Source organism: Chinchilla lanigera, unplaced genomic scaffold (assembly GCF_000276665.1).
Source record: "Chinchilla lanigera isolate Chin_1 unplaced genomic scaffold, ChiLan1.0 scaffold00099, whole genome shotgun sequence".
In the NCBI taxonomy this organism is placed as follows: Eukaryota; Metazoa; Chordata; class Mammalia; order Rodentia; family Chinchillidae; genus Chinchilla; species Chinchilla lanigera.
In genome coordinates, this window is record NW_004955500.1 from 5327038 (window position 1) to 5336005 (window position 8968).

The following is an 8968-nucleotide window of genomic DNA, read 5'->3' on the forward strand; positions in this document are numbered from 1 at the left end:
ATATTTTTATACATTTTTAAAAAAAATTTTTATTTTTTGAGACAGGATCTCATTAAATTCCCTAGGCTGGCCCAAATTTGTAATTGTCCTCTGCTAGCTGGGATTACAGCTATGGGTTGCCATGTTTGGCTTCTTCTGTTTCGTGTCTTGCATTGCTTGGCTTTGAACCTATGGCTTGCTTTTGCACTGAGGAACACCCCTAGCCCTTCGTTAACATTTTTTGAATTTTGAGTTAGGGTTTTACTAAGTCACTACATTGTCCAAGCCGGGCTTGAACTTGTGATCCTACTCACTTTCTCAGAGGGCTGGGATTATGAGCGTGTACCACCACACCAGGCTCAAAAGCACTTATTTTTTTTCTCTCACTTGAAGCACTTATTCTTGAAGATTAGAGCTCGGTTCATCCGTAATAACTTCAATCTGAACTAATCTCTTGCTTCTCTGAATCACTGTGCGCTTCGGAGCTGAACCACCCCTTAAGGAGCCTCTAACGGTAAATCATTGTGAGTCCTTCCAGGGTTTCTGTGTCAGGGCTCTGAACACCTACTCACTTCTTCATCAGTATTTGTATTGTCTCACATGTGCCGGGCCCTCTACCAGGTGTTGGGCAAAAGTGAGGTTTGAAGTAGGGGTGGCGCTTGCTGCTGCTTCTGGGTCTCTCCCACCTCACGACAGCGCCGCGCTCACAACGCGCGTGTGGGTTGTGACACGGCGCAAGCCGCACCAAGGCTACTTTTGACCCCATGCTGAAGTCCGGAGGGAGAGCCCGGGCGCCTGTGGTACTGGACACACTGCAGGGTCCTTTCCCCTGAAAATCCGTTTGTGGGACGCAGATGCCCTCAGAGCGCACAAAGACCCTGAGTCGGAGGCTGATTTGGGGATTGGAATGTAAGTGGCTCAGGCGATAACAGTCATTTGTCAGACTAATGAACGGTCAGGAAAACCAAAATACAGGCTGCAAAAAGTCTAAAAGCATAGCTCACTATGCTGGAAGGGTACAGAAAAGAACATTCTGGCCTTCCTGGAAACTGAAAGTCACCCCAAGTCTGTCGCCATTTACGGTGACTTTGAAGTTACCTGTTGAGCTGTCTTGTAAGTAGAAATAATATGATCTATAGAGGTCTTACACCCACTCAAGGTGAAATTAAGCAGATTAAAAAACCCCTGGCTTAGATTTTATAGGCTAAGATGGGGGAAGTGAAGCAGGAATAGTAGCATACACCTGTAATCCCAGCACTAGCAAGGCTGAGGCAGGAGGATCACTGTGAGTTCAAGGCCAGCATGGGCTATATAGTGAGTTCAAGGCCAGTCTGGACTACATAGTGAGACCCTGTCTCAAAAAGACAGGGAAAAGGAAGATGGACAAATGGACCAAAAGGCTCATATGGGGGTAATTGGGGTCTGTATCTCTTTTCTATAGAGAAAATAACTTTGTTGATTGTTCATTGTGTGTGTATACATGTATAGTGTGTGTGTGTGTGTGCACGTGTGTGTGTACATGTGTGTGTGTAGTATGCATATAAGGATGTGAGGAATTCTAGCTTTGAATTGGGGTGAGAGTTAACTGACAGTCACCAATTACAGGAGTAATAACCTGGGATGAAATGCTGCTCTGGGATAAGAAATCCTACAAAAGACAGAATGAAAAGGGAGAGGAGAGGGTTGCATGATGAACTTTCCCGCGTCACTTTCCCCTTGTATCTGCTTTTCCTCATCCGAACGTCCCCAGTACCCAGCAGAGAGCATCTGACTTTGAGGGGGGACAGGCGATGGCCAGAGGCTGGGACAGGGTTTGGCGGTGGGCAAAGCTGTAACAGCCGCCTGCAGAATTTGCCCGAGGCCCCGAAGGTGTGGGGGAGATGCGCTCAAAGGGCTCGTGGTAGAGAAAATGCAGACGTGTGCTCGGAATATGCAGGAGCAAGCCAGGCCTGCACCTGGGAATGGCACGGCTAAGCCAGGCAGAAAGGACGGCACCTCTCCGCTGCTCAAACGCTGCAAGGAGGTGAGCGCTTGCGCTGCGTGGCTCCTGCAGTGACACTCGGCGAGGAGCAAGGCACGGCTGGACCCTCACTTCTCTTCCCCTCCTGGGTGCCAACTCCTGTGCTAGCCACAGGCGGAAAGAGCACAGACTGTGAGTCAGATGCTTTGACCCTGGAGATCTTCACATGCTCTATGCGTTCCTCCACCCCGGGCTTTGCTTGGACCCCTCCGTGAAGACACAGTGTCAGAGCTGATTTCTCTTCGGAGAAGTGATCTCCATCCACGCGGGCAACTCTCCCTGCACCATTTCCTCCCCTTAGCTCTGTTTTTTTCTTTTTTTGTCCGGTACCAGGAACCGAACTCACGACCTTGCGCTTGCCAGGCAGGCGCTTTTCTACTGAGCTAAATCCCCAGCCCCTCCCCTTAGCTCTGTTTCCCCCACTAATGGTTTTCTGAGACTCAGATTGAAGGCTTAGAGTTGTTTTTAGTTGCTCCTCACCCCTCATTTTTCTTTTTTGTTTTTGTTTTTTCTTTTTTGGTCTTTTTGAGACAGGGTCTCACTATACAGTTCAGGCTGACCTTGAGCTCACTTTGTAGCCCAGGCGGGTCTCAAACTTCCAACGATCCTCCTGCCTCAGCCTCCCGAGATTACAGGTGTGCGCCACTATGCCCAGCCCTCCTTTTTCTTTTCAGGCCCATCGGTTATTCCTCCCAACAGTTTCCAGGGTGGTCCACTCTGCTCTGACCCTCTCTTCCTTCTCCGTCACCGCCTCACCTATCCTTCGGTAAAATACCCCATCCGGTGTCCTTAAACTGCACCTTTTCCAGCTTTTTAACATTTATCTGAAATTTCATTGACAAATCAATCACTCTAGTTTCAGCTTCACATGTTTAGCTATTCTGCTCAGAAAATTTTAAAGTTCCCTTTTGTGTAGTAAGTCAATTACAAGCTTGCCAGATTTAGTAGGTAATATTTATGGAGCCTTGGGGCCAGGGATATAGCTCAGCGGTGCAGCGCTTACCTGGCAAGTTCAAGCTTCTGAGTTCGATTCCCGGCACAAAAAAACCTCAATATTTACTGAGCTTCTAGCACTGACTGAAGCACGTGATTTTTTTTTATTCAATCCTCCAACAACCCGAGGAGACAGGCCTTTCCCTTACCCTCATGTTGAGGGACAAGAGCATGGAGAACGCTAAGGAGCCTGCCCAGAGCCACACGGCGGGCGAGGAGCGGAAGCACCGGGCGTCAGCACCAGCGCGTTATGCGGCCACCCCGACTTAGAGACCATCTTTTGGTGGTGAAGGTTCAGTTTATTTAAGCCAAACATAGTACATCCTGCTCACAGACACACTCAGTTCCTTCTAAATATGCTTTGTGACTTTTTTTGTCCCTCTCCGAAGCTCAAACGCAGCCTTCTACTTTACTTTTATTTACTTTTATTTTTTGTTTTTTTTCCCGGTACCGGGAATCGAACTCACGACCTTGCGTTTGCCAGACAGGCGCTGTGCCGCTGAGCTAACTCCCCAGCCTCTCAGCCTTCTACTTTAAAAACAATCACATTCTACCCCCACGGTACCAGTCACAATCCCCCAGCCAGATGGGAGCTGTCCTTCCTTGAACTCTTGCAACTCTTCAAATATTGTAATAACGAGTTTATTGTTATCTTTTGCCGCTGCTTCTCTTCTAAGGCAGGGGCTCTCTTACTCATTAATTAGATGATTGGGATACAAAGTCCCCGAAAACGGCACGGCTGTGGGTGTCGGGCTCTGGGTGCTATGTCTACACACACCTCCTCGGTCCACGCACCGCTCGCAGGGAGGCCCCGCGCGGAGCACAGCGGCCCGGGCCGTACAGGCCCTGAGGCGTTTGGGCTTTGCCCGTGTAGGCAGCGATTAGTGGGGTACAGGGCTGGGCCCTCCCTGAACCTGGCCACAGGAATACAGTTCTGAGGGACTGCAGCAGAGAAAGTGCGTTGTGAGGACCTTTGGGCGACTCCTTGAGAGAGGAGCTGCCTCCGTTTTGGCTGAGCCTGACCCGGTTTGCATCGATGTGCGCAGGGCTGGCCGGGACTCCTTGTCCCTCCGACTGGCTTTCAGCAATGCGTACCTGTCCAGCTGAGGTGCTGACGGGAGTCTTTGGAGGTGGCGGCGTGTTTCCCGCACGCCAGAGCCCCTTGTTCCAAGAGTGAGCAGGGTGGGATGTGTGAGCCCGTGCCCCGCGCTGTCAGCTGGGATCAGCCCTGGGATAGAAGCTGTGACTTCCCGGCGCTTCAAAGATCACACAGCAGGGCTGAGCTCGGACCCCAACACCTTAGATACTATCGCAGCTGTGTCATGCAGGTCACTCTTTCTGCAGATTCCCCTCCGCATACGGCAGAGGGGATTTCAGCCCTCCACCTGGCCGCGCTCACGGCACTCACGTACTTCCCGCCACTCTCACAGTCACTCATCCTCAAGCCGCGCCCTTCCTCACGAATGAATAAAATCCGGGTTCAGCCCTGGGTCGAGGCCTTTGCTCCGGATGGGCATCATCGAGGCTGGACTCAGGACCCCTCGGCTCCCCGTAACTCCAGATATGCCTTAGTGTCTTTGTTCTCGCCATGGACCACACCGGGCTGGAATTCACTCTCTAGAACTCCAGTAGCTCTTCGTGGGATGACAAACGCAACCCTCCTGGGCCACGGCGAGGGCGGGAAGGGCTCTCCACAGTGCATCCCTAAACTAAGCAACTTTTTCCTTTCTTTCTCAGGACTGGGGCTTGGACTCAGGGCCTTGGCCTTGAGCTACATCCTCAGACCCTTTTTATTTTTCATGTTGAGACTGGATCTTGCTAAGTCACTAAGTTGCCCGGGCTGGGCCTAAACCTGCGATCCTCTTGCCTCAGCCTTCCAGAGCACTGGGATTACAGGCGTGCACTGCCACCCTGGGCCTAAACTGAAAAACTGTCTTTTAATAAGGAAGTCTAAGCTACTTACATTCAAAACCTTTTTAATCCTGCAGTGAGGGAGGGGCTCAGCTCCAACTTTCTTGCATGATTTTGCCTCTGGATGACACGCTGACATACTGAGCCAAGTTTTACACTTCAATTTACACTGTACTAAGAATTCAATTGAAGCTGGGCATGGCGGCACACACCTGTAATCCCAACACTGTGGGAGGCTGAGGCAGGAGGATCAAAAGTTCCAGCCCAGCCTGGGGAATTGAAAAAGATCCTGTCTCAAAATAAAAATGGAAGGGCTGGAGGGCTGGGGATGTAGCTCATTGAAGGTTCTGGGTTCAATGCCCCGTACCATTCAGAGTTTTAAAAAAGCAGGCGATGTGATACATAGTGTCTGTTCAGCTGGAATCCTAGTGCTTTAGGTGTAAGGTAATCACTAAAGTCATTTTTATACCAAAAAAAAAAAAAAAAAAAAATGAACCATACAGTCATATGTACTGAATTTTATTTTTTTCCCCGATTTTTAAAATGCTAGGATTCTACTCACTTGGAGCTCCAACACAGAAAATTGCAAAGAAACAGAAGCACCTCTTCTTACTTACTCATTTAAATAATATTCACCAGTGCCACGCGGCGGGGTGCACAGAGTTGACAGAAATATACTGAAATATACTGATGAGCAGAAAGCGTGGGCCTGGTCGTCAGCTGCGTTCACTGTGAGGGGTGCCGCCCCCCAAGAGCCTGCGGAGAGGACGGAGCTCTCCCGAGAGGGTTCTGGCCCCGCAGCAGATAGGCAAGCAGTCACCAGGGAAACGGGGAGGTTTGGGAACAGACTCCGGTCCCGAGAGAAGCGGCGCGGGGAGGATGACGGCGTCAGAGCCGGGACATCCCACCAGCGGGACCAGCAGCTCTCCTTCGGGTGCAAGTCCCCCTGGCCCTGTTGCTTTTTAGGGAAATGACCGAGCTCTCATTTCAGTCCTGCAATCCAGGTGTCTGACCTTGAAATTTGTGCAGACGTTCACACAGCTCAATTTTTAAAAATTACATCAGTGTTATGATGATTATGCCCCTAAGACTGAGAGTCTTTCTGGTGTCAAGGCTATGTTTATTTTTTGTTTTGTTGTTTTTGTTTTGGGACCAGGAATCGAACTCAGGTCCTTGCGCTTGCCAGGCAGGCGCTTGTACCACTGAGCTATATCCCCGGCCCCAAGGTGATGTTTTAAAGAAGAGAATCCAGACATTTATGTGGAAGCTTTCAACGCTTAACAGAAGTGTCTTGAGCAGGGGCTGGGGATTTAGCTCAGCGGCAAAGCACCTGTCTGGCAAGCAAAAGGTCATGAGTTCGGTTCCTGGTACCGGAGAAAAACCAAAAAAAAAAAAAGAAAGAAAAGAAGTGTCCTGAGCGGCTCTTTCCGTCAATTGCCAGTAGGTGGCGCCATATGACGCATTGCTCACTGTTGGAGAGAGAGATTTTTCAATAAACCCTACTTTGGAAAGATAACCTCGCTTAGAACATAGACAAATAGTTTTCCACATCTAATCTTCCTTATTCTATAAATGTTACCCCTTCAATTCTATAATTATTTTTTACTGAAATGCTTTTATTTTAAATTTTACTCATATTATCATGTACGGATACGTCATTACCTTATATATATTAAATTAGCTTTATTTAGGGTCTGAGCCATGTAGTATCAGACATAAAAACCCCAGTGGTGTGAACTCGACTTGGAATGCCGCTCTCTCTGGGCTGGTACTGGACATTAGGAGTTGGGGGAATTGTCTACCCTATGTCAGTCCTCAAGGCTACAGTACCTCCTCAGGATGAGACAGATAGAAATAAAAATCACTATTCTGCTATTTGAATCTTGCACCTTTCCAGGGATTTTGATCTATTCCAGTGTTTTTAGAGAAAGGGAATAATATATTTACTCAGCAAGATTCACGTGAACCACTTGGTTTTCAAAACTAAGAATTCCAAACTTTCAAAACATCATAAAGACGCCAGGTGTGGTGGCACACTCCTGTAATCCCAGCACTTGGGAGGCTGAGGGAGGAGGATCGTTGTGAGTTCGAGACCAGCCTGGGCTACAAAGTGAGCTCAAAGCCAGTCTGAACTCCATAGCAAGACCCTGTCTCAAAAAGACAAAGAAAACAAAACAAAACAAAAACTTCATAAAGACAAAATAATTGGTTAGTTTCTAGTGCTTATGGAGTGTCCACTTATTTAGTTACCCCACAATCTCCTTGAACGCTGTTCGTGAAAGGTGTGACGCTGGGCAGTGCAGGGCTGCAGGAGCGCGAGCCTCTCCCGCCCTCAGGTGGCAGGTCCACGCAGAGAGGCATGACAGGTGTGCAGACAGATGTGACACAGGGGACACGACATGTGTCAGTACGCATTTGTTCAATGAATGGATGGTCACAAGACAGTTGTGAAGTTGTGCCATGGAGTTTCAAAGAGGGAAATCAGGTAAATAGGCTAGGAAAAGGCGTATGAAGACAGGGCGTCTGATACGGCTTGAGAGGAAGGACGCTGAGGGCTCAGAAGGAGCAGGAGGAGGAGGAAGAGGAAGAGGAGGAGGAGGAGGACATTCAGAGTGCCCTGAGCTCCAGAACAAGAGCACGGTGGGAGAGGACAGGCGGTCTGTCTTGGCGAGACCGTGGCTCAGACACCAACCTCCCGCTCCAAGGATCCGCACGGAGCCTGTGGGACAGGACAGCCCCTGGCAGCGTGCGCACCGCAGCAGAAGCTGGGCCGTGGGATCGTGGCCACCCTTGGCATCTGGAGCCCAGTCCCTTGTGAAATACAGGCAAGGCCCTTTTCTTCCTCGTCAACAGAGAGCTGACAATTTTTACTTATTTAAAACAACTTTTTAAAATCAGTACATACCTGTTTTAAAAGGAAGCAATTCTGAAAAATATGAAGTAAAAAAAAAATACCCCAAATTGGGGCTGGAGATGTAGCCTAGTGATAGAAACACTTGCCTTGCATACTTGAAGTCCTGGGTTTGATCCCCAGCACAGCAAAAACCAAAATAGAAAAAGAAAAAAATACCCCAAATTTCACAAGCGAGGATATAACCATCATCAACACTAGGTATCATTTCAGACTCATTTTATTGCGTATATAAAGATAAAGGGCTGGCTGGGTAGGAGCAATTTTGCAGGAATGAAGCCAATCTATGTGTGAGTTTTTACATTAAATTTTAATTATAATTATACTTGAATTGTATTTTATCTACTGTTTTCTTTTGCAGTACTGAGGATGGAACCCAGGGCCTCACATATGCTAGGCAAGTGCTCTACCACTGAACTTCACCTCTTGCCTTTGTGAGCAAAGGTCAAATAGGCCAAAGTGGAATTCTAGTAGAAACTAGGGAAATTTAAGTATTTCTGTCACCTTACTTATGTTTTTAAAAATAAGATGGCTAGGTGTAGTGATCCTCTCCTGTAATCCCAGCACTTGGGAGGCTGAGGCAGGACTGCTCCAAGGTAAGGACCAGCTTGGGCTACATAGTGAGTATCAAGGTCAGCCTGGAAGGCACAGCAACCCTGTCTCAAATAAAATTAAAAAAAGAAAGAAAGAAAGAAAGAAGGCAAAGAAATATACTCCTGTTGTACAAATGTCAAAGGCTACGCGTAGGTGAAAAGCCACTGAAAATGCCTCCGCACTGTCCCATCTTCCCGGCTTCCTTTCCCAGAGGTTACGGTGGTACCGGCTTCTTGTCTTCCTCTACAGAGATTTCAGCATTTACATTTTTTTACCATAGAGATGTTAGTTCCTCAGACTAAGACAAAAAATATTAAGGGCCTTCAAAGTTGGACCTATTATGTTTTTATCACTGTATATTTTACTATAATGGTGGCATTACTGCTGGGTCCGATGCTAAGAACTACATGGAATATTCCATTTAATTCCCAACAACCTTATAATCCCCATCTTACCCATAAGGGAACCAGGTGGGTTAAATAATTTGTCTGAGGCCAAAACTAAGAACTGGCAGATATGAGCTCGGGGAGGTATGTCTCCTTTTACTCCAGATGTAATAT